General features: G+C 41.0%; 1 protein-coding gene across 1 annotated transcript in view; it reads left to right on the top strand.

The window, feature by feature from the left end:
* The first annotated feature begins 329 nt into the window (after positions 1-329).
* Positions 330-26354, top strand: part of LOC132914433 (uncharacterized) — a 202586-nt gene continuing 176561 nt past the window's right edge. Inside the window, exon 1 of the mRNA XM_060973562.1 lies at positions 330-420. The gene's annotated coding sequence lies outside the window, so the exon portion shown is untranslated. The remainder of the gene's footprint in view (positions 421-26354) is intronic.

Here is a 26354-nt window from a genome sequence, read left to right as displayed (position 1 = left end):
ACGAAACGTGCTGGTCCGATGTCGGAGCTACTTACCAGAGTTCGAAACGCGAGATACGAGCTGAATTTTCGCTTACTAGTCAAATTATTTTCCTACGTTGCGAAATTCCTCAGACTGTCTGGCTATCGTCGTTACGTATGTCCTGCCACGATACCGGTACGATCGCGGCAAGACTATAAAGCGATTCAAGAAAGACATTACGATACTTATAGGTTGATAAATCTTTATCGCTAAGATGTACTCTCGCGACAGATTTGTTTAATTTATGAAAAATTTCGAAAAATGCTAAGATCGTTAGGGCAAATGGTTTTTAATCGGATATTCTTTTATGTTGCAGAGTTCCCCAGTTTGAGCGTAAAATGCGGTGATTTCAGGGAGGACGCGACATCTGGAGAAAACTAGAGTGCAGTGCTACAAGCGGTGAGTTAAATTTCCCTTAGATGAAATTCTCATTTCAGATATATTTCGCGACATTTTGTTAAATTGCGGCATAAAGTCAAGTTCAACATCTTGAAAATGATAATTTGAAAAGAGAAATATTCGCTGTAATGCGGATAATTTAAAAAGATTCTTTCTAATGTACATAATAATTTAAAGAGATTCTCTTTATTAAATGTCATATACAGACCCTTTGCGAGCACTGTTATGCTTGAAATAAGTTTAGGACCTTCATCGAAGAATTAGATAATTAAATTTGAAAATTAATTCTTGCATCTAATGTTTCTTTTCTATTCTCGTTTCTAATTTTTCCAAACATAAAAAAACATATAAAAAATGTCGTCTTAGGTGGAACAGAAAAATAGCTTGAAAAATCCATTTCGTGTTTTTTATACTTTATTTGCAAAAATGTCTGCGATTGTTGTGAAATTGCTACAATACGTCTCCTTGAGAAATATTTTCAACATAAACAGGAAAACCTGTTGCCGATACATACGGAAACACTGTGTACACGCTATTTACTGAAATTCTAGTTCTATAAAAAAGAAAAAGAAAAAGAAACAAAAGATCACCATCGTCACGGTGAACACAGCGTTTATTTAAGAAAATTCCAATTCGATGAAAATACACGCGAAACCTGTATGCGGTAGTGTATGGAAAATACACTGATACAAAAACGCTATGCATTTAAGGTCTAATATTTCAGTTCATCAAACTGCACTTAAACGGTCCGTTATCTCGGCGCGATCCAATATAAGGCGACGAAGAAAGCGCAGATTAACCTGACGTAACCTCTATTCCCGGGCAACCGGAAGTACAGAAGAAGCCATATTGAACGAAGCGACGGATTAAAACTTTTTCTAGCCCCGAGGAAGATCCGTTCGCCTGGAGCAACACAGACAATGGTTGCGCCCGGTGAAATTATTTCGAAATTAGAGATAAAAGTGATTTAGAAAGGGAGGCTCGATCCCCCGTGAAATGGATAGCTCTCTTCTGAATCCATTGCCGGGTTTATTTATTTCTCTCAAAGAAACACTTTGACTCCTCCCCCGTTAGAACCCTCTGGCTACCTTGCACATTTCCCATTTTGCATGGGTGGAGAGAAGAGAAAGAACATAATTTAATGGCAAAGACAAAGGGAGGGGGCGGCGAGGGTACGAACTGATTAAACGGCCGTTAAGGGGAAATGAATTTTAAATACGATTCTTCATACGCGCCCGAGTACCAGCCACCGAATAGACGCCGGAAATGATCGCGAACCTGGCTCCGTTTCGCTGAAACGTTTCCGCTATGCAAAGAGAAAGAGAAAAAGAGAGAGAGAGAGAGAGAGAGAGACAGTCTGACTTTCAACGAATTCATTTTTACGTAGATTACTATTTCGATGGGATCTCGGCCGTGTTGGTCGAGTAATTTTCTCGATAGATTGGAAAATAGATTACCGAGGATTGTTAGGCGGTGCAGCCTATGTTAGTCGTCATTTGAGCAATTTGATATTTAGGTAATGTCTTAGCAAGCAGCGTAATACGCAGTTAGGCGGCTCATTTACATCGCAAAATATTTCATTCCTTCGCTGGTTTCTCAGTTTTCGTAATTTAGTTTGTTTCTTAATGTCAAATCGATGCAAAGGTTAAGAGTTAGTATGGTGAAATGAGAAAACCAAAATCTGTAGATTGCAATCTAGGAGAATGCCAAATGTAAGTAGGAAAATTAAACTCGAAATCTGTGACTCGAAATTTACGAATTACACGTCAGAATTTCTACATCGAGATCATTAAAAATCCTCCAAATTTTACGCTTTTCTATGGTAAGCGTCCAAGTACTTGTTTGAGCCAGTACACAATGCGGTCACGCAAATTTAGATGAAAAAAATCTACTCTTATCGACGTTGTAATCTTTTCGACATCATGGATTTTCGTTTGTACCACATTTATATCTCGATATTATCATGTGATCCATTTACTGAAGCGCGAAACATATATCTTGATTTTACATCGAATTTACATTGGCTTATGACAAATTCGCTGTGGACATAGCGGTGCGGGGCTTATGTGAAATAATTTAAGCCGGCTCTTAAAATCGCGCGGTCCGTATCGAATATGGAAATCGGTGCCATGACACACAGGCTATTGAGCTTTCTATTAAAGGGCTTTCTACTCGTTGCTGTGCGGGCTCATTTTTCATCGCGGAAATTTATATTGCTTGTCTTTATACCGAGCTTTTCGTAATTGTTTCACTCTGTCGAAATTCATGATTTACGGTAATAATGAAGCCTTTAATTTCGATACCGAGATGAGAATTAATCGACCGTGCATTGCATATTTTACGATGAAAATTCAAATATAACAAGTATTTCATTCATCACATTTTTCCACTCAACGTTTAAAGTATCAGAGTTTCGTTTATCACGTTGTACGATTCGGAATTTGAAATTCGGAAGAACCAACTCGCTGAATTTTTTTTTTATAATTAAGAAGATCTCTACGTACTTCGATCTAAGATATTCTAATTACGGATTGGCCTTTGGATCGTGTTTCGAACGAATTTCGAAAGTAATATAAATCAGCATCCTAACACAATTGAACGATCCCAAGTCACCAGAAATTCTCGAGTTCTCTACCATGCCAACCTCAAAGTGGAACCGCGTTCCCCTTCAGCCACTGGAACATTCGTCGTGTTTCCTCGCGGAACGATTCATTTCCTGGCCGGATGTTCCGTTGAACGACGAACTTGCCGAGGCTGTTATCCGCTCCGCGGCAAGATAAACGCGACCAGATCGAATCCTGGTGTCGATTCTGAATCCGAGAGCCGCGTCTATCTGGCCGATTAATCGATAAGTCTGGTTGTCTTGACTGAAAGCGAGAGTGCTCCTTCGAGACGAAGCGATCACCGAAATGTAGAAGGGAGACAGCAGTATCGACGTTCCTCCTTCCGGTTCTCATCGCGACGCTACTGAATTCCAGTATCGCGTTTTCCAAGTGCCTCGGTACGTCCGTGACACGGTGTTGTTCGGTTCGTCGGCTGCTTCCACTCTCTGATCGATAACCGGTGACCATGTTTCGTGACGAATAAAGAATCCGGCCAGACTTGGTATTTTTGGTGTGCTGGTAGCTTTAAATTTATAACTACTTGGAATGATTTCTTTATTAGGCAATTATCTTAGGCAACTACTTTCGGATTGTTTGATTACGTTCCAATGACTTTTATCGGAGAAATAATTTAGAATTACTCGACTTTTATCGGCGAATGAATTCAGAATTGTTTGACTTTTATCGAGCTATTATTCGTAATTTAAAATCGTTCCACTATATCTAACCAATCGATACAGGATCTTTCGATTGCGTTTCAAATGAATTTTATCAACGAATTGCTTGAAAAATGTCTGTGTTTAGAACAGAATGATTCCTATCAGAATATTTGGTCGAAGTTATTTTCAACTATATTAGGGGGATTTTAATTTTATTTATCTATTTTCGTAATATATTTGATACGATCCATGTCACCAAGTTCATAATCCATGATCGTATTATCCTAACGATTAATCCTATATCACGGAAATTCCTAAAATCTATCAAGTATTCAAACGTTAAATCTATTGAACGGAGAAAGGGAGATTCGTCTTGCAACAAACATCAGAATCAGAACACTGGAGTGACAAAAGATAACACCGCTTTCTCCACTCTTGGGGAGAAAATTTTCTCATTTCTCTTCTAAGCAGCTGTCCACGTAGCTCAGACCGAATGCTAGCAATCCTTCCTCCGTTTCTGCAGACCTTCTGCTCTCCTCGCTCCTCTCGCCGCCCTCGTCGTGTTCTCGAGTTTTCCATATAAATATACATAGAACCAGGAGCTGCAGAGACACTTAGTTCTGAGAACCTCTGAGATCCTTCCCTTCTGGCTGCTCTATTCTCGCTTCGATGAGAAGAGGATGTCCGGGGGACCCGGGGACCATTGTCTTAATTGAGAGAGGTTAATTCGAGACGGACGAGTTCTGAGAGTTATAGACATTCTGCCGTGTTTAGCCGGGGCTTAGACGGGCTTTCTCTTCATTGCTCGATAGCGTAGACGCGAACACAGTCGTAATACTACGTACGTGTACCTACAGGGTGTTTCAAGAAGTTGAGATCAAAATTCAGTCGCTGGTCATTTATCTGGGGACACGTACGAAAGCTTGTCGCATTTCACTCGCGTCTCTTAATTCGACGCTGCGTTAAAGTTGTCATAGGATGTCTACCAAAAGAATAATTACCGTAAACTCTGCTATTGTATGGAAAATTCGTTCGTGCCTGTACGTTCTATTGAAAAACTGAGAAACGTGGTCGGAAAGGATTGAGAGAGGGAAACAGTAGGTGGATCTACGTTCTCGATAAATGTTTGTCTCTTCCGATAAGTTTGATTGTGAATTTTTTGACCGCCCTGTAGATACGTCTGCCTGCAAGGTTTTTGTCCAAGGTAGATTTATACACATACGGCTAGGGATCGAGTAGTAGACAGGGACGTAGTACTACCACGTGGTGTCGTATCTGGCGTAGATTATGGTGCTGGCCGCTAGATTTCGTTGCGAGTTACGGCCACGTTTCGTTCTCTCGTGTCTTGTAATTTATCTCTTATCAGACTTGGCCGAGGGTCAGGACAGCTTTCTTTCGACTGCTCGCGTGTGCCTCGAGCTGACTAGGCAATTCCAACTGGAACGTTTTGGCTGATTAGGTTGTCCGGAATGATTTTTGCCATCTGCTGACGGATGGATGCATGTTTGCCAAATATGCGAGATTCAGAGTGTTAGTTCAAATTATTTAAAATAAAAGGATAGTGAAATGGACGTGACATAAACACCGGCAACGCGAAATCCATCAAATAATAATAATAAAACCATAATTACTCTTTGATGAACTTCAAAATCCTCAAGTATCTGAAACCATCGTACCCTGTGAAAACTGTCAGAGGGGAACGTCTCGACCGAATTCACCTGTCCGAAAAACGTCGATCACAATGAAAACACGGTTGACAATGGCCCATCGGTTTCTCTTCTGTCTGAGCCCCATTCAACCAGCCTAATTTTCACGCTGAAAACGTTATTTCCTCGACCCCGCGTACACTGACGGAACAAAACCTCGGCTAGGTCAGGGGCTGTGACCCAAATCATGGCAAAGAACTACTTAGCCTGGTTCCTAGTCCTCTTCTCACCCTCTCGAATCCCCGTTTTTCTTTTTGTCGTTTAGTCATTAGGGCTTTCAAGCTACTTAGACTAATCTAACTTTTAACAGGGTCTAACGTTGCTCGACGGCCAAGAAATGTTTTCGAGTCGGCGATTGGCTCGACCTTAGACACCCCAGGTCGTGTTTTACCGGAAAGCACCCTTGCCTCGACAAGCACCCTCGTTGCATAATGTACTCGTTGAATGGTGGAAGGGATGAAACAGAGCTACGTGGCCGCTGAGGCGCATCTCTCGGTTCGAGGGCTCGCCGTTGATGAGAGTGACTCCTCTTAAAGCGAGGGGTGAGCGAAGTCGTGGCGCAGGGAAAGGGATGAACCTGGAGACACGGGAATCGTGGCAATGTGTCTCCGAAACGTGACCAGGCATAACGTAAATTTCGTTATAGAAGTAGTGGACGAGGCAAGGAGATTGAAATTATGGGAATGAGGGTGGAAACTTTGGTTTTATTGGTTAACTTTAGCTTAACTGGCTACCTACATACCTATTTCCATATTTCTTTTAATGGTTTGTTTATTTCCTAGTGTAAATATAATAAAACTTCTTGAAATATTAATACGCTTCGTACTTAGAGTCTGACGTCGACTAAAGGGTTGAATACAGGGTTGATCGCCGTATAAATGTTAAGATAAACATAAACGCGAAACGCAGCGAGCTAATTTCATTTGACCGTATTAAAAATGAAATTGAACAAAGTCTTTGTTAAATTTCAACAATCTTTGAGCAATAGTTGAGCAGTAAAGGGGTGTAATTATGCGAATAAGGGTAGGTTTTATTCGCTAAGGTATACATATGAACGGAACATTGATTCGCATGTGGGTCTTTGAGAACTTCGGAGATTCAATCTTGGTGAGTGGATCAGTGGCGGGATTAGATGGATTGACGTGTCTTTGACGTGGTTTGAAGCATTTTGAGCGTTGAAGTTTCTGCTCTTCGACACACTCGATGCATTTATCTTGGATCTAAACTTGAAAGCCAAATAAACAGACAATTTTCATAACACGCGAAACAACCTATTTTCAATTTTTTAATCCTTCTTCCGTAAAAAATTAAAAACGTAACTCGTTTTGATTTTCTTCTGTAGCCGTTAAATAATGTTTCCTAAATAATCGTTGTCAACACATCGTCAGTCTTCTGCAAGTCACTTATCTATTTCTCCTGTTGGTTTCGTAAACCGGATTCCAATAAGAACAAGAGAATCCTCCATATTTCTGTAGGGAAGTAGCAAATTTTTAAATAAAAGACGTCGCCAGGATATTTCACAGGGGCAGAAGAATTTCAATCAATTTATTCCTCGACACTGCAGCTCGTCGTGAAAAAGGTATCCTAGAAGGTATCCAATAACACACGCACCGAGCGTCCACTTTCGTCGAACATTGCTGACATTCTGAATCCTCCCCTATGGCAAAGGAGACGAGGGTAGAAGAAAAAAGGAAAGCCAGGGAACGGAGGACGGGAGAGAACAGAAAGAAACGAGAAAAAAATATCGAGAAAATGATAACGACGCAACGAAATCTGAGACGTGATCAAGCACGTGGGAAATTTCGCTGTGAAAGCAATAGAGGGGCCAAAGAACGACGTTCCGATGGGAAGAGGGACAAGGATGACACGAGCTTTCCTTCCGTCGAAGCCAACCTCCGCTTCCGGAATTCTGGATATCCCTGTTATCGAGTGCTTTTCACTCGGTTCGTTCGGTGCAACCGTTGTCCATCGCGAATTACTTCCTTCCATTCTTCCTTCGAAAAAATATTTTCCGAGATACTTGGTATTTTTTCGATATTTCTTTATTAATATTCGTTCCTATTAATATAGATTAATATAGCTGCACTTTCCAACTTATTTACATTCTTCTATTATCCGTACCTTTATAATCGTTCAATTTCTCTTGAAGAAAATATCGTTAAGAATTTTCACTACCTTTTTGGTATTTCTCTGTTAATACATTCATCGTTGATTTTTTTTCGCAGTGCCAATAGAATTTCAAAACGTTTCGTACAGCACGAGTAATATGTTCATCGATGGTGTCTGTGAATTAACTCGAGTAGTTGAATACTTAAATACGATACGTGTCATGTCGAAATTCTTTTCCCGTAGAAGCAAGATAAGAAATCCCCTTGTGAGAGACGGAAAACTGAAAGTAGGAGGCATCAGATCGGAACAAAAGGCGCTGTTGGAAGGAGTAAATTCGAACAAAGGCCAGACTCCCGAATTTGTATTTCGTCCGCTCGACTCGACGCCAATTAAATTTTAATATCATCGGTATTCCTCCGCTTCCTTTAATCAAATACCATTCGTCCTGCGTCAAAGTAGTCTCGGAATCCCTTGGACCAAGGAAGCGGTGGAAGGACGGCCTTACAATTAAAACTTTGCTCCCGGCATCTTTCCCTTTCAGCTCTCGTTCTTTGCCTCTTAGAGGGTAAATAAGCTGTCTCCGTGTCCCCGGCCGTTCCTATCCTCGCGAGATGTTTTGTCGCGTTGCATCGGACACAGCGAATCAGCTACGAAGCAGAGAGGTTAGAGCGAGGTTATGCGAACGTTGGAGACGCATAACCGCGGGAAACACGACTTTTGGCTCGTGGTTCCTGTCGTGCTAACGAACGTTTGTTCTTACTCAACGAAAATACTAGATGCTATTGCTTTTTGGATCGTTCGTCTTTGGATATGTACGTAGATCAATGTTAGGTTATGTTAGATATATGCTGTATAGGTTATGTTAGACATAGCGCCATTTGTCGAAGGTTTAGAAAGAAAGTTTATGATTTGATGCTACGGTTTAATTAGTATTAACGAAATAGAAAATTAATTGTATTTTAAGCAGGAGTCTTTGTTTTATCTCAGTTCTTTTCCATTCTATACGTTTGGTATATATCGAAACTGTTTTTCGTTTGAAAAATAGTAGGAGGACTTTACGTTTAGGATATAGCTTTAAAAGAGAAGAAATGGAGGGTAACTTTGAAATAAAAGAAACAGAGTGTACAGGTGGGGCGTGGCACCGATTCGAGTAAATTCGATCGTAGTGAAACAGAAACGGTAGATTTTCAATTCCTGGGGAAAAGAAGTTTCGATTTGAAAGTATCGGACGAGAGTATTTCTTTCGACGGGCTTTCGAACGAGCGAGTAGTTAGAGTCCCGACGAAAAACTGAATGGCTGGTAAGTTGGAGAGCAGGTGCCGAAGAGAAATAAAACTACTTGGCTAGCGTGGCCACGATATTCGACAGCTGGCACGGCTTCAACTGTTCTTTAGATTTCGATCATCGGCTGAAAATTTCCTTCCACTGTTTGTTCGACACTGTATCAACATTACAATCGTTCTCTCAAAGTCTCGTTTGCATAATCGCTTCTTCCAAGTCCTACTTGTCTATGTCGTATCTACCATTTGAGGTTATGCGAGGATCAACTTTCAAATATTACATTCCATATTCAAACTTTTCGGTTGAAACTATTTGCTTTCTTTTTAGACTAACTTCTTCTAAAAAAGAAAAGTTGGTATCTTTAGAAAATTATAACAGGGTATCCATTTCTACAAACTCAAATCTCATTTTCATAGAAATTATTAGACTTGCCTAGAGGTCGCTAGATGTTGAAATAAAATGCTCTTCTAATTCTGTACTTACAGGTGTGTACGATTGCTACAAATATTGCTTAAAATTGACAATCAAAGGGTGGCGGTGTAGTAAGTTAAAATGCTTTACTAAAAATCATTCACAAACCATTGTATGCGAAATACGAAGAAAGAGACAATCACCGCAGTCCCCAAACTCATTGTCAGACGGTCGCCAGACAGGGTTGCACCTCAAACCCTAACTCCTTCGACTGAAACACCTAATTCTCCCTGCAGCTAGTCGTTCCCCTTCTTCGACCACTTTTTTCCAAGGCCAATTCAACGCGCTGTTCAGGCGCAATCCCTCTCGCAACAGGGATGCCCTCCTGCAGAGAAAGAGAGAGCACCCCTGGAAGATCGTCTCTAATTGCCCGGTGGCGGAATCGTCGGTTCCGCCATTACCACGGACAAAGAGTAGGTCCGTTATCCCTTGGTAGCCTGGCTGGATCGTTGAAATATTGCCAGGTGGCGGATATCAGCCACGGCCTACCGAAATGGCTTCCATTCCTTTCCGGCAGCTGACTCCGGATTAACCGGGCCGCGAGGGTTCCTCCCAGGATGGCTGACTGAGAGGTATTAAAGCCGGCCCCTGATATTGCTTTCTTCAATTTGCAACCGCTCCAAGCCACCGACACGTCGCCCTGGCCTAGCGTGTACCGATCCTCTGCCGAGCTCGTGAATCAGAAGCATTCGTGGTTCCAGACGTTTACGAGCTGGACGCTTGCAGCCCTGTAGGCCTTCGTTATCGATCCTTCTGATCGGTCCCCAGGTGCGCTGGACCAGTGGTTCGAGTTTCTGATGTGTACAGGTTGTCCCGGGTGGATTTTAGTGGGATTTCAGTGGATTTTTCTGAGACAAGTAAAGTGGTTGAGATTTGAATACCCTGGAGGTTTGGTTAAGATCGTGTGGGAATGCTGCTGGCAATAGAATTTTAGTTATGCGTGGGAATATGCTAGAACAATGGTTTCTACGCCTCTTATCTTGCCACCCTTTTCTCCTATAAGGTGATATATATTTTTATTGCAAATATTTACATTAAATGCACAGTCTCTAATCGTCGTTTAACGTTTCTCGAAACTAAGCCGAGTACAATGCCCAACTAGACTCTGAGCCAATTTCGCTTCGATATTTGAAATTTGGATTCTGCACAGGGCCATAGCGTGTAAAAATCTCTTTCGACCATCACGAATAATTAAATTTCACCCTTCGAGTCCGTTATCAGCGTCTTTAATCGTCCCGTAACGTTCTGCCAAATTAATGCCAGAAACGGCGACATCCCTTGAAGAGAGGCAAATACTCGCATCAGCCGGGACACGAGCTTGAAAGAAGCTGACCCGCGTTATTTTTACCTCCTCGTGGTAATAACAAGGAGAACGTCTGCTGGCTCGAGCAGACGGTCTCCACTTTGGTACAGGGGCGACATCGTAACGAGAGTTGTTGCGAAACTGCGGCCAGGATGATTCAAGGGGAAGTTTTTTACGAGCACTCGTGTAGCCGGGTTGCGTTTTCAAGGGGCCAGGCCATCCCTGCTGAACGCGTTACGTTTCTTCGGCTGTTAGTTCGCGTTTCTTCCACGTTTCTTTCTACGATTATGAATCAGCCACGCATCGTTACCGTTTCTCGCGACAGATCGTCACCCAGAGCCTTTAATGGCTCACCTTTTTCCGCCAAAAAAGAAAAGCGAAGAGCATGATGGATATCTGGAGTTTCCACGGATGTTTTGTGAGAAGAGACGAAGAAAGTGTCCCGGCGAGGTGGAAATAGGTTAAAAGGAGTCGATGATTGATGCAGTGAATTGTCACGGACAATGGATTTCGTGATGGAAATTAATTATCGGATTGTTGAGGAAGTTCCCAATGATTTTGTATGTGATATATTTACTACGTAAAGTAGAAATGTTTTATCACGCGAAACTATTCTTTTCATTATGCAGGAAGATGCATTTTTGCATATTGTTATCAACCTGACAATTTCGCCAAAATCGCTGATTCCTGTGCAGTTTCTCGTGTTTTCGGAAGAGTTTAAGCGGATCCAGATTTACCTAAATCTTGTAGATTCCAGTAGATCGGATCTACGTTGAACTTTTTGGACGAGATTAAGTAGATCTCTAAACGAGATTCGGAGATTCCGACTGTTGGCAGTTATTTCTAATTGAATTTAAATTCGGAAAAGATAGGTTAATGGATAATTAACTTCTTGTCTTGCAGTCTATCCCGTAATTGAGTGTCGAGAGCTGACGAACTTTATCCGTTCTTCGGAAGCAATTCTTTTTATTGTCTTTTATCGCTAGATTCGAAACTCGTTTAATTTTTACTTACGTCCTAAGCACATATTAAACGATACTCAGAATGTTCTTTGCATATTACTCGCATAATTCCGATATTGAATTCTTCGAAAGATCATAGCGTCTTTAAGAACCGTCTGTACGCAACAGCTTCCAACGAAGAGCGCTTCTTGGACGTATCGTTGCTCCAGATCTCGTCAGGTCATTTGTCGTCCAGTGACTGACAGGTACCGTACAGAGAGAGGTCCATTGTCCCTATGAAATCTAATTTTAGGCCACGTCGGCGTACCACTGCTGCAACAGCGCGAACAAGTTCTAGAGGCAGAATAAACACGGCTGACTAATGTCTAATGCGACGAGCCACGCGTTCCATGCGCGTCAGGCTTAAAAGCAAATCTTCGTTCCACGCGTTTGTTCCTTGTCCACGTTTTTGACACGTCCGCGCGTCGTCCTGCCGTGTAACCAGTGCCGAAATTCCATTCCGACCGGTCTACTGTTTTCGTCGCACCCTCTGAAATCGATATCCTAATAGCGAGTCTGCGTTCTGCGCTCTATTCTTCTTTTTCTAATATCAGGAACCAATAAACTTCCAATAGAAACACTAACAAAATTAACAAAATCGTACGACACGATTGTATTTTCCTGCCTCGCTTTTTTCCTATTTGTTCGGAAAATTCGTCCTGCGAAGACATTAGCCTACGTCTCGGAGCTTTCGAGACCCTTTTCTTCACCGGCTTGCAGAAATGCTTTTCGTTTCGCAGAGCTAACGAATAGAGAAGTTTCGAGATCGATTGTCTCGAAATTCGAGACTGGAGGTGGTCGGAGCCGCGGTGATTGTGCGCCTTTAATATCCAGTTTAAATATTCATGAGGAAGGGCGCGAGAGTAAGAGAGTGAGAGGGAGGGAGAGAGAGTGAGAGAGGTCATCGCATATTTTTGAGAGTGCCGACTGTGTCGGGCTTGTTCAGTGCATAACGAACGAAAGGTGTTTTTTAAATTTCATAAGGGCTCCGCTGAAAAACGGCACGCAATTTCCTCTGAAAAGCGATCCGCTGTTCTCTCTCTCTCCGTCTCTCTGTTATTCGCTGTTAACTTTGAGAGGATGACAATGATCCCCCTTCAGTGATGAGAAAGCGACCCTATATTTCCGCTATCGCCGAGATAAATATTCATAATGAGCAGAATGTTTCTGCAGACTCTGGGAAATTTAAATTATCCACGGGAAATATAAAGGTTTCCCTCATTTTTCGGCGTTGGCTGATCAATGGCGTGTCTACACTACTTGGAATTTTAGTTCACGAGCCAAATTTGCTGAAACTCGATATCTTCCCCACTTATCTTTCAAGTAATTTATATCTTTTTTCCACGAATTATCGTCAACAGTTGAAATTTTCAACCTTCGAACTGCAAATATTTATCCCCTGAGCTTTTATTGCGCCGGATTTATCAAGGACCTGTACTACTTGGAATTTTAGTTTGCGAATGGTCCGATAGAAAGAAGGTTAGTTTAGTTTGTACATTTGGTTAAGGTTGATACTTTCTGAGCTCTTTTGGGATAATTTATATTCCTTTTCGATTATCGTCGAAATTTGAAGCTTTGAATATTCGAACGCGAAATCTTAAATCTTGCAATTTTTAGTCTATAGGAGTCTACGCTACTTAAAACTCTATTTTGCGAGAAGAATTTCTTCCAAAATTATGAATAACATAATATCGATAATTCTTCGCCGTAAGGATACAGGCAGGCAAGTTCTGAAATATAATTTGGGAAGGAGACGGGCAGAAATCTTAATTTCTGTCCTCGGTCTGGCGATTTCTCCTCGAAAAAAGCCCTACCTTCGTCAGCTGAAACACATTTTGACATTAGTCCCTTCGCAGATGAGAAATTTAAACGTGGTCCATGGAAATATCCCCTGAAACATCCATCAAGGGTTGCAGCGGAATTTCTCGCCTCGGAGGAAGAGACAGAAAGAACCAGCCTTTTTTCATAGCGATGGGATCATGTGCATTATCCACTTGTAAATCCGAATCAAATCCAATATCTAAGATTTACTTGATAGAGTTCAGATATTAGTCGGTAGATCGCGGATATTTACGCATTTTGACGAATATAATTAAAAGAATTGGTTCTAATTAAATAGAAACACTTTGGTAGACAATTGCGATATCTGTTAATTATCTTATCTAACAATAAAATACCAACATAATATATATCACGAATAAAAGGTATTGTACTTTTGTTATTTTATATACATACTGTTTACGTATTATGTTCGTTGTGTGTATTTAAAATTTTTCATAGACGCGTAGGAATGTTCAGCTGCTTACAAGATATAATGATGTTTTGCTGTAGTTTGAAAATTATAGCTCGACTGTTATATTCTGTTCTTGCATTTGCGACGTGCTTCGGCTCATCGCTGCTTTTCAGTCTCACCGTCTGAAAACACAGGAAGAGGACAAGCAAGATTGTAGGTACAGGCAGAAAATACGGGTTACAATATTTTGTTATCAAGATTTTTATGCAAACGAAGAAGAAATCCGCGAGAACGAGAGACGAGAATGTAATTTCTTCGCGGTGGAGAGTGCTTTTTTTCTGGATGCCAGTTTTCTCCTATCCTTTACATTAAAAAAAATAAAGGAGTTAGGAGAGAGAAGAGGGCGGAAAAGGAAGGGAAAAAAAAACGGCGCTATCCTCACCGCGGCGAGCGGGGCATTAATCTTTTTGACGTCGCTGATGCAAGTATGAATACCGGGGCATCTATCCTTTGTGCCGAGAGAAATGCATTTTTATGGATTAGTCACTTTCGAAAATGGGTTCCTTGCACGTGAAGTGGGCCACCAGGAAATAGACCGGTTTCTTACGCTGTTCTCCCGCGTTTCGTGTACGGCCAGGTTCGATTTTTCATGAAACTAGTTCAGTATCCGTAAACACCTGACCGGTAACCAGTTTGGACTATAACTAGCCAGGATGGATCGTGCAGCTTTATCTTTCGCCGGACTACTTTGACAGTTGATGGAATTTGCAAAGGACCAACTTTTTCCAGTAGAATTTATTTCACTTGGTTGGACTTTAGAACGCCGCACTACATTTTATCAAAATCGAAACCATTCGCAATCTTGTGCATTGTTCGATGCATCCCTGACGAATACCTAATCCTCGTTAAGCAGAATTCTGCAAAACTATCGCAAACTACATCTGTCGCTTGCCACATCAATCACGGTACAAAGATTCGCTCGAAAGGCAAGCCCAAAAAGCATCACGGTGCAACTTCTAGCCCCAGAGACATCACGCACTTTATCCTGATTGCGAACGGTTATCGTGAAGCATCGAAAACGACACGAACATATATGGCGCCCGTGACAGCCAACAAAGTCACGCCTCGGACGAGACCGAGGAATGAACCCAAGGAAGGGAAAGAGAGGAAGAAGATCGAATGGCCATAAATCATTATCGAATCTTGAAGGGATCGACTTGCTGGTTTGTCCGGTAATCTATCAGGACAGAGTAGCTAATATAACGGTGGAGTAATTGCGGCTAGCATACACGTAGAGTGGCTCGATCGATCCGCACTCGTTGTGTGCCTAATGACCACGCAAACGACGCGTAACGTGTGCTCCAGTCCGCTGCTGAATTAATAATCGTGTTATTTGTGTTTACGCTGCAACGGGAGTACCCCATCCGTGTCGTTGACCAGCTGCCTGTCTACCTGGTCTGCCACTTTATTTCTAACCGTGGTATCCGAAACGTTGATTACAAAGATCCGGCTGGACTTTAGAGCGTCGCTCCTTGGTCATTTAATTTCTGACTGGCGTACACTTTTCAAGGTATACGAAGTGTGATTGGTGAACTTCGGATTTCTAGAATGGACGAAGGCTAGTCAGACTATAGACCGTCGCTTTTACGTTCACGATTAAAGTCCATCTGGTTGGATCAAGGAAAAATGAAAAATATTAGAATCGAGTGTACGGTGTTGATTGCAAGCTCTGCATCCGTTGTTACAACGTGTCCAACGGTAGCTGTGACGAGATAGATCTGATTGGACCGTTTCGAGACGATATTCCACGGTAATTTGTAAGCTTAGTTCTCTATAAAGTTCGTAGGAGGTAAGATCAGGGTAGTTTAAGATTCACGGCTACGGTAAAACCTTCGGAATTTCTTGAGCTTTTGAATGAAGTACTCGAACTTGCGGAACTTCTGTAATTTTCGAACTTGCGCGATATTAGAGTTACTCGGACCCGAGAATGGCGGCAACCTTTGGATTGTTCCCTGTTGGACTTTGAACTTGTTGACTCTGAAACTCACGGATGACGCGAATTTTCGCCGTCGTTATCTATAAGGATTGTTGCGTCTGATAAAGTTTATGTATACTATGTGTATTAACTGGCTATGAGCAGAAGCATTATGTTACGAGACAATTGTTTGTAAAACTGGCTATCGATCACCCGATACCCTTCGAAGAAACCTTAAACTTGTTACTAATTGCAACTTTTCGACGAATTGTTAAAAATTGTGGATCTTTGGTGCCGAAATAATGTTGAAGGAACATTGAATATACACTGGGGTGTAATATTACAATAATAATATATTTATTACAAGAAGGATTTCTCACATATTCTTCGATTCACACTTGCACGCGTCTCCGCACTTCCTCTACACTCGACTGCTAACCGGATGCTTCCAAACCACTGCCGATCGTCTTTTGTCCTAACTAAGGCCTGGACACACTAATACTCACATACTAGTAACTCTAATACGCATTTAACCCAGTCCAGCACGGAAAATTATACATATCTCAACACGAATAATTTACATTCACGATCTACCAACTCTCTAGGAAAGTTGCTGCTAATTCGTAAAATTTGACAACCAAACAAATCCACCAAAGCCAGATTCGTAGCAACTGTATAGCGTTTTCTCTTTGGAGAAAAATATACTGATAAGCATTTTTGAATTCACATGGGAATATACATTTCTGTTAGAAGTCCAATTGGTTCATGGGATACCAACAGAAACGGACCAAATAGGAAATCTGAATTTTAGATCAAAGTTCAAAGACACGAAATAGGTTATCGCAAAACAAAGACGTCTCCGTTCTACCACTTAACTCGCAGTGCCAGTCGCTTTCAAAAAGTTTAGAGTCCAGAGCCGAGTATCGTTTAGAGAGGATCCATCAGCTTCTCTCGTAACAGATCCACTCGCCACTCTGGCTGGGGGCTAACAAACGACCCAGTCACCGATGAGAAACGGGCACCAGTTAATCTCCGACTGTGAAACAATTGCAAAAGCGTGTTGAACGCGCGAGTAGTTCCAAAGACCTGTCTTTGCCGTTTTGTAACCCAACCTATCTTAACCGCTGTCCCTGTATCTTAGGACGCTAGTTTTCAGCGTCGTCCAGAGAGTTAATTAAGTTAATTCGAGACGTGTCCACGGGGCAAAAAGGTGGGTACGGGTGCCTTGTAAACTTTCAATTTGAAATCTGCAGCCAAGACTGCCGTCGTAAGATTAAGAAGTTCCTTTTGGCCGCTGCCGTAACGCTTATTATCTTGAGCGTAAGACTCGAAAAACAGAGAGACAGTAATTGCTGCTAAACCAAAGGAAGGGAATGGAGAAGGAGAATGACGAAGGGAGGGGACGTCGAGCTGTGTCGTGGTTATGCAAAAGCAGACGACGGAGGCTACCCCAGGCTTTTAGCGGAATTGCTTTTACTAAATGATTACATAACGTAATAAAGGTTATTTTTACGCGGCCGACTCCGAAAACGTTCGCACGACGATACGTCGTTGAATCGGTTAAGCTATGGTTACTGATGAATCCAAGTTTGCTATAGTTACGCTCGCTCGTAAACAAATATCACGATTAGTACGCTTTTCTCGATTATTCAAACCTTTAAACGTCTAGGAAGGATCCATATAATCTACAAAAGCACACGGATTGCTGGATCAATTTCCAATTAAACCGATATCATCGGTTTGGGGTGGTCGTGTGTTTGAATCGTTCTTACTCAAAACAATCCCACCGAAGAAGACCCGATAGAGCTGTAGCTTGGAAGGCTCATAAATGTTATCAATATGTATCCATTAAGCTCCCTGCTGTCTCGGTGTGAAAGTAACGTTAGGGTGGCCGGTGGTTGCCAAGCAACTGGTCACGCTTCGTCGAAAGGACGGAAGTGATCGACCAGACAACACTTACCGGGTCCTTGTATCCATTGCCCTCGTTCCAGCCCTCCCGACCATCCTAACCCCATGGGAATGATCCCTGGTGAGGGATTCTTGCTGCCTGACCTTGGACGTAATCCTAATTTTTCTAGCAGAGCCCCCATATCGATCTTGATGCAGGAGAGAGACAAAGGGAATCACGTTGTCAAGAATTTGGTCGGAGTTTATTTCTTCGTTGATGAGAGTTTATTGTGCGGAACGAGAGCTGGGAATTTTGTGTATCTTAGAACATTTCAAGCGAACGCTTTTATACATCTTATAGATTACAATAGCTTTAACCGCCGTCACTCTATAAACCAACAGAGTCATAAGAAGAAAGAAGGAAATCAAGTATCTCCCAATTCTTTTCATTGTCGTTTCCCTTATATTTTTCATTAAAAGATAATCCGTAGCTTCCCTCACAATTGCTTTTATAATTTCATGCAATTCAACTGCACAATAGTTACTTAGCCCCCTAATTAGGCCAACGATCCTTAAAACAAATAAAAGAAACATATCTTGTAATAATTATTCAACCTCCTAATTGCCAGTGTGCCATAAAACAACAAAATCAAAAAAGGAAAGAAGTAAATCACGTATTCATCCGATCGAACCCGTCCATCAAACCCTCCCGAACAAGAGCCAGCACCATAGACAACAGGGTTAGGTGTCATCGCTTGCGTACGTAGACACACACCATGGAATTGACACTGGCTGAAGCGACACGGGGTCGCGTTACGAGCCTCGCCCCTCAGACATTTTCGTCTCACCCCCTTGGTCTGTTCGCTCAGAAGCGGATTCCTCCGCGTGACGGACGCGTATCGGCGCGGATTCGAACGTGGAACCGCGCGCGAAACTCTCCCTCTCGCTCTCTCTCTCCCTCTATCTCTATCTTTCTCTCTCTCTATCTGTCAGTTGCGGACGCTTCAGAGCTGCAACCACTCGTGAGGCGCTGGCTGGCGGGTTGCCGTGTGAATAGGATCCACAACGATGGCGGCTCTCGAATTACCCGACGTGTCTCATCCCGCGGCAATAAATACTTCGATCAATTATTCTCGCGCCAAACCGTCGGAAAAATATGTGTTTTGCGTTGTGAAGCCTTGACACATTGGTAGCCCCAGTCGTCGATGTGTCTTATATTGCTCGAACGTTGCTCACCATATTCAGGCGTGTTTAAGGACAGATACTAGGGATAAGAACTTTTCCAGGATATGTTAATGATAATACGAAACATTATTCGTTAACGAACAATTCTACATTATCTTGTTCGTGGTCAGAAAATAATTCGTCTCAAAAGGTTCATATATCGTCGTTAATACTAATCGTATGCGGTCACAAGAAGTTCAAAGCAAATAGAAAATATTATTAGGAATATTATTAATCGCGTGGAGGCAGTTTAGCTGTATGCAGGCCGTTTGTTTGAACCGCAAGATATATATAGAGACGATGATGTATCATTACATAGCCCTTTTTCTGCCAGGAGTGGAAGGTCTTGCGAGTTAGATCGTTCGGATTAATGCTACCCCTGTCCTCTCTTCAGCGGTTTGAGGGAGCTGAAGATGATGGAAAAATGCTGGCGATGTCGAAAGGGATGCTTTTCGCGGGTAAGAAGGGTTAAAGAGGAAATAGTCGAGGAGTTTCGGCCTGTCTGAAGGGATGATGGAGTGATAGTGGAAGAATAGAGGGACGTCTAATGGGAGTGCGTTAGACTCGTGAGTGTTCTGGTTACTTCGAGATTTGACTCGGTGTAGGATATTAAGTACGCTATTGGCCAAGTTACATCGCTATATTTTCAGATAATAACGAGTTATTATAATAAAATAATATATATAATAACATCTTCTAGGTACGAGGAAAGTGTAGAGAAATCTGATATTTTCAAAAATATATTTAGTTTCGAATTTTTTGATATTTTTTATCCTGATTGTTTCTTCCATCTTCACTTTACGATTGTACGAAATATAAAGAAGTTGATGAATTTATAATGTTGATGTAATTACTTCAAGAAGAACTCTACACCTTTACTTTTGTATATCCGTGACCCGGAGACCGCTGTTACGAAGAGAATAGAATTTAGCGAAACAAAGAATCCGAAATAAGGAGAGGTCCATATCATTGTGCCCTTGAATATAAATTATGTTTTGAATTACAAGGTCTAGAAACAAAAGAGCTACAAGTAGATTTCTATTGCTGTTTCTTGTAGCCTTTAGCTACAACTACGAGGTTCACTTTTTTGGTAATGTCCTTTGTTAGAAATATATGAATGTGCTCCCTATCATGGCTTCTTCTATTGTACTGTAACACTGTATGGTAAGAGCGAGGATCTGGATCAGCATACACTATTCACTCTACTTATACCTTTATTTATTTCAATACATTTTTCTATTACAAATTCATCCACTCGTTCTTCTATCGGTCAACCTCAACGTATAACATTATGGCAAAGCATCGGTCGATTCTTAATGAGTAATATGAACCGTTAAAATAATTGGATATTTAAATCCTAGTATTAGATTAGTTAATATTAGATGCTAGATAGAGACAGGATTAAAAAGGAGCTGGTTTAGGATTTCAAAGATGTAATATACGACGTGGATAGCGACGCCATGGTAATAATGATGAGGGTATAGTGGGAATAATATGGAATGGAAACAATGATCGTGATAATGGACACGTGACAGTGATGTTAACAATGCTGGCTCGGGATAATACTCCGGTTTCTGAACTGCTCGCGCTGCTCATTGTCGGCAAATATTATTATGTCAACTGTGTAAAGTTTATGACGTACAGGGAACTATACTAGTTTCCGATTCGAGAAGCTTTCGTTTGCTTTTCGCTGTCAAGCATTAAAATCAATCTCTCCATAGTTTTAACCGACATTATATTTTCTATCGTATTAATTCCCTTCGGATACCAGTTTAAACAGCTTTCTGGCGGAATTAATTTCAAGCAATATCGTCAATACAATTTTATCCAACGCTGGTATCAACATCCGTTGATGGAATTTTCGAATGTTCAAAATTCTACGTTAATCGTATGTTAGGCCCAGTTACGCATATGTTCGATGCTGTGAATTTGCAAAATTGCACGTTAGATCGCGCAAAGTGTGAACAAATTTCATTGTATGATTTCTACACGGAGACTGTAGTAGCTAATGAGTTAAGGTACTTAAGTTAGAGATAGCGCATATGGGACGTGTATTGTATAGGTCGCACATACACTTGGCCCCGTATTATCATATTGCAACAGTCAGTAGATTACTATCAATACCAAGACAATTACAGCAACTCATTGTTCCCTATCGAAACAATAATATTGTCTAAACAAAGCTGTGGATTATCATTGTTAGATAAGATCCATTGTTCGATGCAAACTAACCAATAAAAGTTCTACCACTATTCCAATATTAAGTACGTTAAACGCGTTCAATTATAAGGCGTTAATAATTATAAGGTCATCATAAATTGGATATTGGAAACACAATTTAATCCTTGTATACTCACCTGCAGGAAATAAAACGAACAAATATATAGTAAAATATTCTACCATTAATAATGGGTCGACCACCAAAGATTAATAATCAACGATATTTATGCTTAAAAAATGAGCAGACTAATTATCTGTTTCTATACCGAATAATATTCCCTTAAATACAACCGGTTAATTATTTACCCCTCTGCGATCACAAAATTACTTTGCTCTGTCTTTAATAATATTTATCCTCCAGAGACGAAAAGAACAAATATATAAAAAGAGATCTCGGTTTATCCTTAACGATATTCGTCCCTGAAAAAGATTATCCCAGATCTTTGCCCTTAATTGTACTCCCTTGGAAATAACCAATTAAACAGACGTATAAAAAATAAGTATCTGCACTCTTAATAACGTTGCACGCCAAATAGGTTAATATCGCGTTACTATGAAAAGGCTGGCGGTATGGAGCCGAGACGCGAAATATTTTGCGGAATCAGGAGCACGCCTGGGATGGCAACGAACGTAAGGTTACCCGCAAAGTTTCCATTGCACTTCAGCCGAAGTTACTTATCCTTAATCCCGGCATTACTTGAAGACGGAATGGAGCCAGACTCTCGGATCTGTCACGTCGAGAAAGGTCTATAGGTAGAAGCTAGAAGAGGAAAGACGTTATTCGAAGAAGAGAGAGTCGAAGAGAGTAAGGGAAAAGACAAATTAGTTCGCATCGATCAGACGCGCCCTTCTACTGGCAATGAAGACGTATCGCGAACGACACTTATCAGCTCGAGATGTGCTCGATTAATTTGTTTAATTGATCTCGATCCGAAGAATCCTTTAGTTCTGGTTGAATATCAGGCCACTACGCTGCCACTCGTACGACTTAATCGATGCGACGCCGAAGTCGAGGAGGAAGTGATTCCACCCTCTGCCCCTGTTCGAGTCGAGTGCACGTTCCCGTAGTTTTCGAGGGAACTCGCTTTGAATATCGATTAGCAGTCGTGTCAACAACCAATAGTTGCGCGAGTTACATTGTAATGACGATGGCGCGTGTAATTAGTACATTGGCGTTTTTGCCGAAGGATCTTTTCGGTATTTTCGTTTTTACGCGGAGACACGGGCATGTGGAAAATTTATGAGTTCGAAGTGGCAAGAACTGAAACATTCAGGAATCTACAAATATAAAGTTTGAAAGATTGGAGGATTCAAGAATTCAGCAAGTGGGAGGATCAAAGTTTAGAGGACTCGAATGGCGAAACGTACGAAAGTTCGAAAATTTAGCGATTCGAAAGATTAAGAACTCGGAGATGGGAAAATATCGAAGGTTCGAGAAATTCGGAGTTAGGAAAATCCGCCAATTTAATGTTTAGATATTCGAAATTCCAGAATTTCGGTAATTCAAGAATTCGTAGATTTCAAATGTACAAATACAAAATTAATGGTTATCAATTGAAAAGGTTCGCGCATTCGGGAATTAAAAAATCACGAACTAGAAAATTATGAAAGTTGTCAAATGAAAAATCGGAAAATTCAGAAATTCCGAGCACGAAGATGAAAAAAGATGAAATTTGCATCTTGCAAACGGAACAAGTAGAACTAAACAACGAAGAAGAGTGTAATAGACATGGGCTATCGTATTCTACGAAGCCAGAAGTCGAAAAGGGAATTAGGGTGGCGAAGCGTTTTAATTTTGCCGGTGGTGGCGGGGGCGCGCATTATCGTGCGCGTTTTAATTAATTTCAGTTAATTAATCGGGCCGTGTGTACGATACAAGGAAACGCTTTGTAGGTGCTTTAACGTGGAATTCTCGTTGCCTGTAACACGGCGTAATGGATAAAAATAGGGAGAGGTTACATGAAAAATAGTGGCGTTGCGAAGAGAGCGGGTCGTTGGTGGGGGGAGGTTTTAATTTCGAGCGGGTACAATTAAGCACGAGAGGTCTAAAACGCGTATCTTTCGCACTCGGTTGCGGCAATTGTCTTTAAAGTGGCTTAAGTAAGTCACGTTTAGAAGAAAATTGAGCTAGCCGCGCCCTAATGAATTCCACGCGTTACGTTTATATTCTGTCTTGAGTGCACCGTGCATTTGTTGGGACAAATAGGCACCTCGAGAAAAATGCATCCTTCGAGCTTTTAGTTTCTTTCTAATTTTTAGCGAATATTGCGAATGCTAGTCAGCTTGTAACGCGAGGTGAATTTTATTTTCCAATAAACCAGCGTATTTTCTAATTTTATGTACGTTTACACGCAAAGTGAATAAGTAAATGTAACTTTATAAGAGTCGCAGGAAATATGAATTCTTACTTCTTCGTGTTTCGTAAGAAAAAATAATAACGTAGTAAAAACCATTAAAATATCAATAAATAGCACAGGGATCGAAAATAACAGTCGTTTGAAACATTTTATAGAAAAATTTACTTTTACTCGCATGGATTCCGGTCATCGGTGAGTCTGAAAGGAATTTCCTAAAGTATAAAACGATTAAAAAATATTAAATACTAATCGTTCTGATTACGAATAACCATTATGTAAAGTATCTTCGCTAGCAACATCGACGCCAAGTTTTATACATATACGTACACATGGAGGAAAATAAAGTAAGCTTTTATCAAAGTTCCACGAAACCGATGACCGTCTATTATCAGGTTCCCTAACATCAACCTACATCACTATCGCAACACACCGTCATTAATGTTCATTTTTCCTCTCTGAATATTTCAAGTAGCGCTATTCGAGGTACTAATCTCATTCAACACGAACTTCTGTCCTCTCTTGCACGACCATCTGTGTCTCTACAGATTACTCTTTGTAATTCAATCGGCCACGTTCCCCTGGCTGACGCTGTCGAGCATTTATCAAAAATGTTGGCCGGAATCACCGCGAGAAACGTAGTTGAACGGCGATTTCCTATCGCCAAGCGTTATCTACGAAGCGAAAGCCTCGTGTTCCACGTTAAATAATTTCTGTAGTCGTGCAAGTAACGATGCAGTGACAAGCCCACGATACATCGTCGCGTAGATAGGCAGTTGTGTACGAGGCCGATTAGCTATCAGCGTCACCGGTGTAATAAAGCAAATTGTCATTGATGTACAATGTAGAATTGTCGCGATACCTTTGTCACGTGTTGGTTTCAGGCTTTCATAACATTGGTAAGATGTGGCCATTGATGCAGGACAGGTGTGTTTCCAACGTATAGGTTCTGCGTCTATTCCTTGTTTATTCGATTAATTCTGTCGGCTGTTCGATCTAAGTAAAATGGAGAAAAGTGTTTTGAGTAAAGAAAAACGTAAAAGAAAGAAAAAAAAATGAAACTATGATACTATGAACTCACAGAGTTCGATCTTATTATGAAGCTTCCTTTCTGCAACACCCTGCATACGGTCAAAATCTTGCACCACTTTCTCTTTGAGCTTGTCTAATTCCACGTTCCATCCTGTTGATACATCGTTACGCGAGTCGAGAGACGTGCGTGTAGAAACTCTCGTAACGCTGCGCGCATTGCAGCGATAATTACGCGCCGTGATCTGGGATTTCTCATTCTCAAGCGTGCAACAGAAAGCAAAATGGCACACGTCGTCTTTCGAAATGCAGCATGAGAAACCGCGTAATCGCGAGACTGGTTTCCGCGGCCAGTGTTACGCTTTCGGCGAGAGCAGCGCAACGTTACACGGATAATTGAGCTCGCAGGGGGAAAAACGAAAATTCAGGGCTTCCTCTCGGGGGATGGACGCGTATAGCAAAAGCGATCACCTGGCCATTTGGCTGATCCTGATCCCAAGGTTTCCTAATTCCCGAGACGTCGAGACATTCCTCGTCGCGATGAAGTTCTAATCTAGACACCGTAGATACTGGCGACGACTCGGAGACAGAGCCGGAAGTTTCTTCAGGGATTGTAATATCGAGCTGAAGTAAATTACCTGGATGTACTCGTCCTTTTTTGGTCCTTGGTTGTAAAAGTACAATACGGCAGAACTCTATTCTCATCAATGGCCGACTAAGCTTTTGTTGCTGAAGTTCACTTATCTAAACATGAGCTCCTATTATGCGAACAATAATTAGGTAGTGGGGATAATTGGAGAGCTCGTATTATACGAACTCCGATTATATAAACTGTTTGTTCCTCGGCATGTTCAGATAAATGGAGTTCCACTATATAGCGGCTCCTATAAAAGAACACGAATGATATTCAGCTACAATAGAACTGTGAGAATTAACGAACGTTTCGATTGAAATTATTGCAAAATTAAGGAAATGAATATGAAACATAGAAACATATTGTAGAAACAGGATCGAAACAGTGAAAACGAGACTGTTGATTAACGTTATCGTTCGATTATAAAGAGGTATAATATAGGTGGTAATGTTTCCAATTTTAAAATTGATATGGTAGTTAATTGGAGTGGATTGGAAAATGAAGTGGTAATATCGCGTAGTACGAAAATTGTATTATTAGAATTATTATTAATTCGGATGGTTAACATAGAAGAGAGAATTTAATATTCGCTTGAAAAGATATTCTGGCAAATCTTCAATCTTGTTCAACGGCTTACAGAAATGGAAAACTGGAATTCTCTTATATCAACGTGGAAAGAATACCATAAATTAAAAATGACACATTTGTACACCATGGTACGGTTTATGAAAAATTTGATATGAAAATGAAGCCTCATTAGTCGTAGTTTGCATAATTCAAAAAGTTAAATAGCAAAATATTTATAATCTTTTGAAACTTGCACCAGATGATACCTAAAATGCCTTGAAATTCTAAGAGCATCTAAAGAATTTCCTTTCTTCTTTTTCTATTAAAATTTCATTAATTACAAATATTTATATTTCCCCGTATAATTCTATCATAATTTCTTGAAACTCGCGTAATTGGTAAAATTAAAATTTTTAAACGAGCCAAAAAATTCCCGAATTAATAGTCCGTGCTACTTCATTAGTTAGAAAATATTGGCACTAATTACAATAGGGATTGTTCAGTTCTCGTGAGAAAAGCTTACGCGTACGCGTGTGCCTGCCGAGAAGGTTGTTAACTATGCAAAGAGGAACTACATAGGGAAGCACAAGTATTCCCGTAACAATCACATAAAAGATTAAAGTATCCAGCATATACGTTTGCTCTGACCTAGTTGCGGTTAAGAGTTGTACAATACGC

Source organism: Bombus pascuorum, chromosome 15, assembly GCF_905332965.1.
Source record: "Bombus pascuorum chromosome 15, iyBomPasc1.1, whole genome shotgun sequence".
NCBI classification, from domain to species: Eukaryota; Metazoa; Arthropoda; class Insecta; order Hymenoptera; family Apidae; genus Bombus; species Bombus pascuorum.
This window is presented reverse-complemented; position numbering and strand designations above follow the sequence as displayed.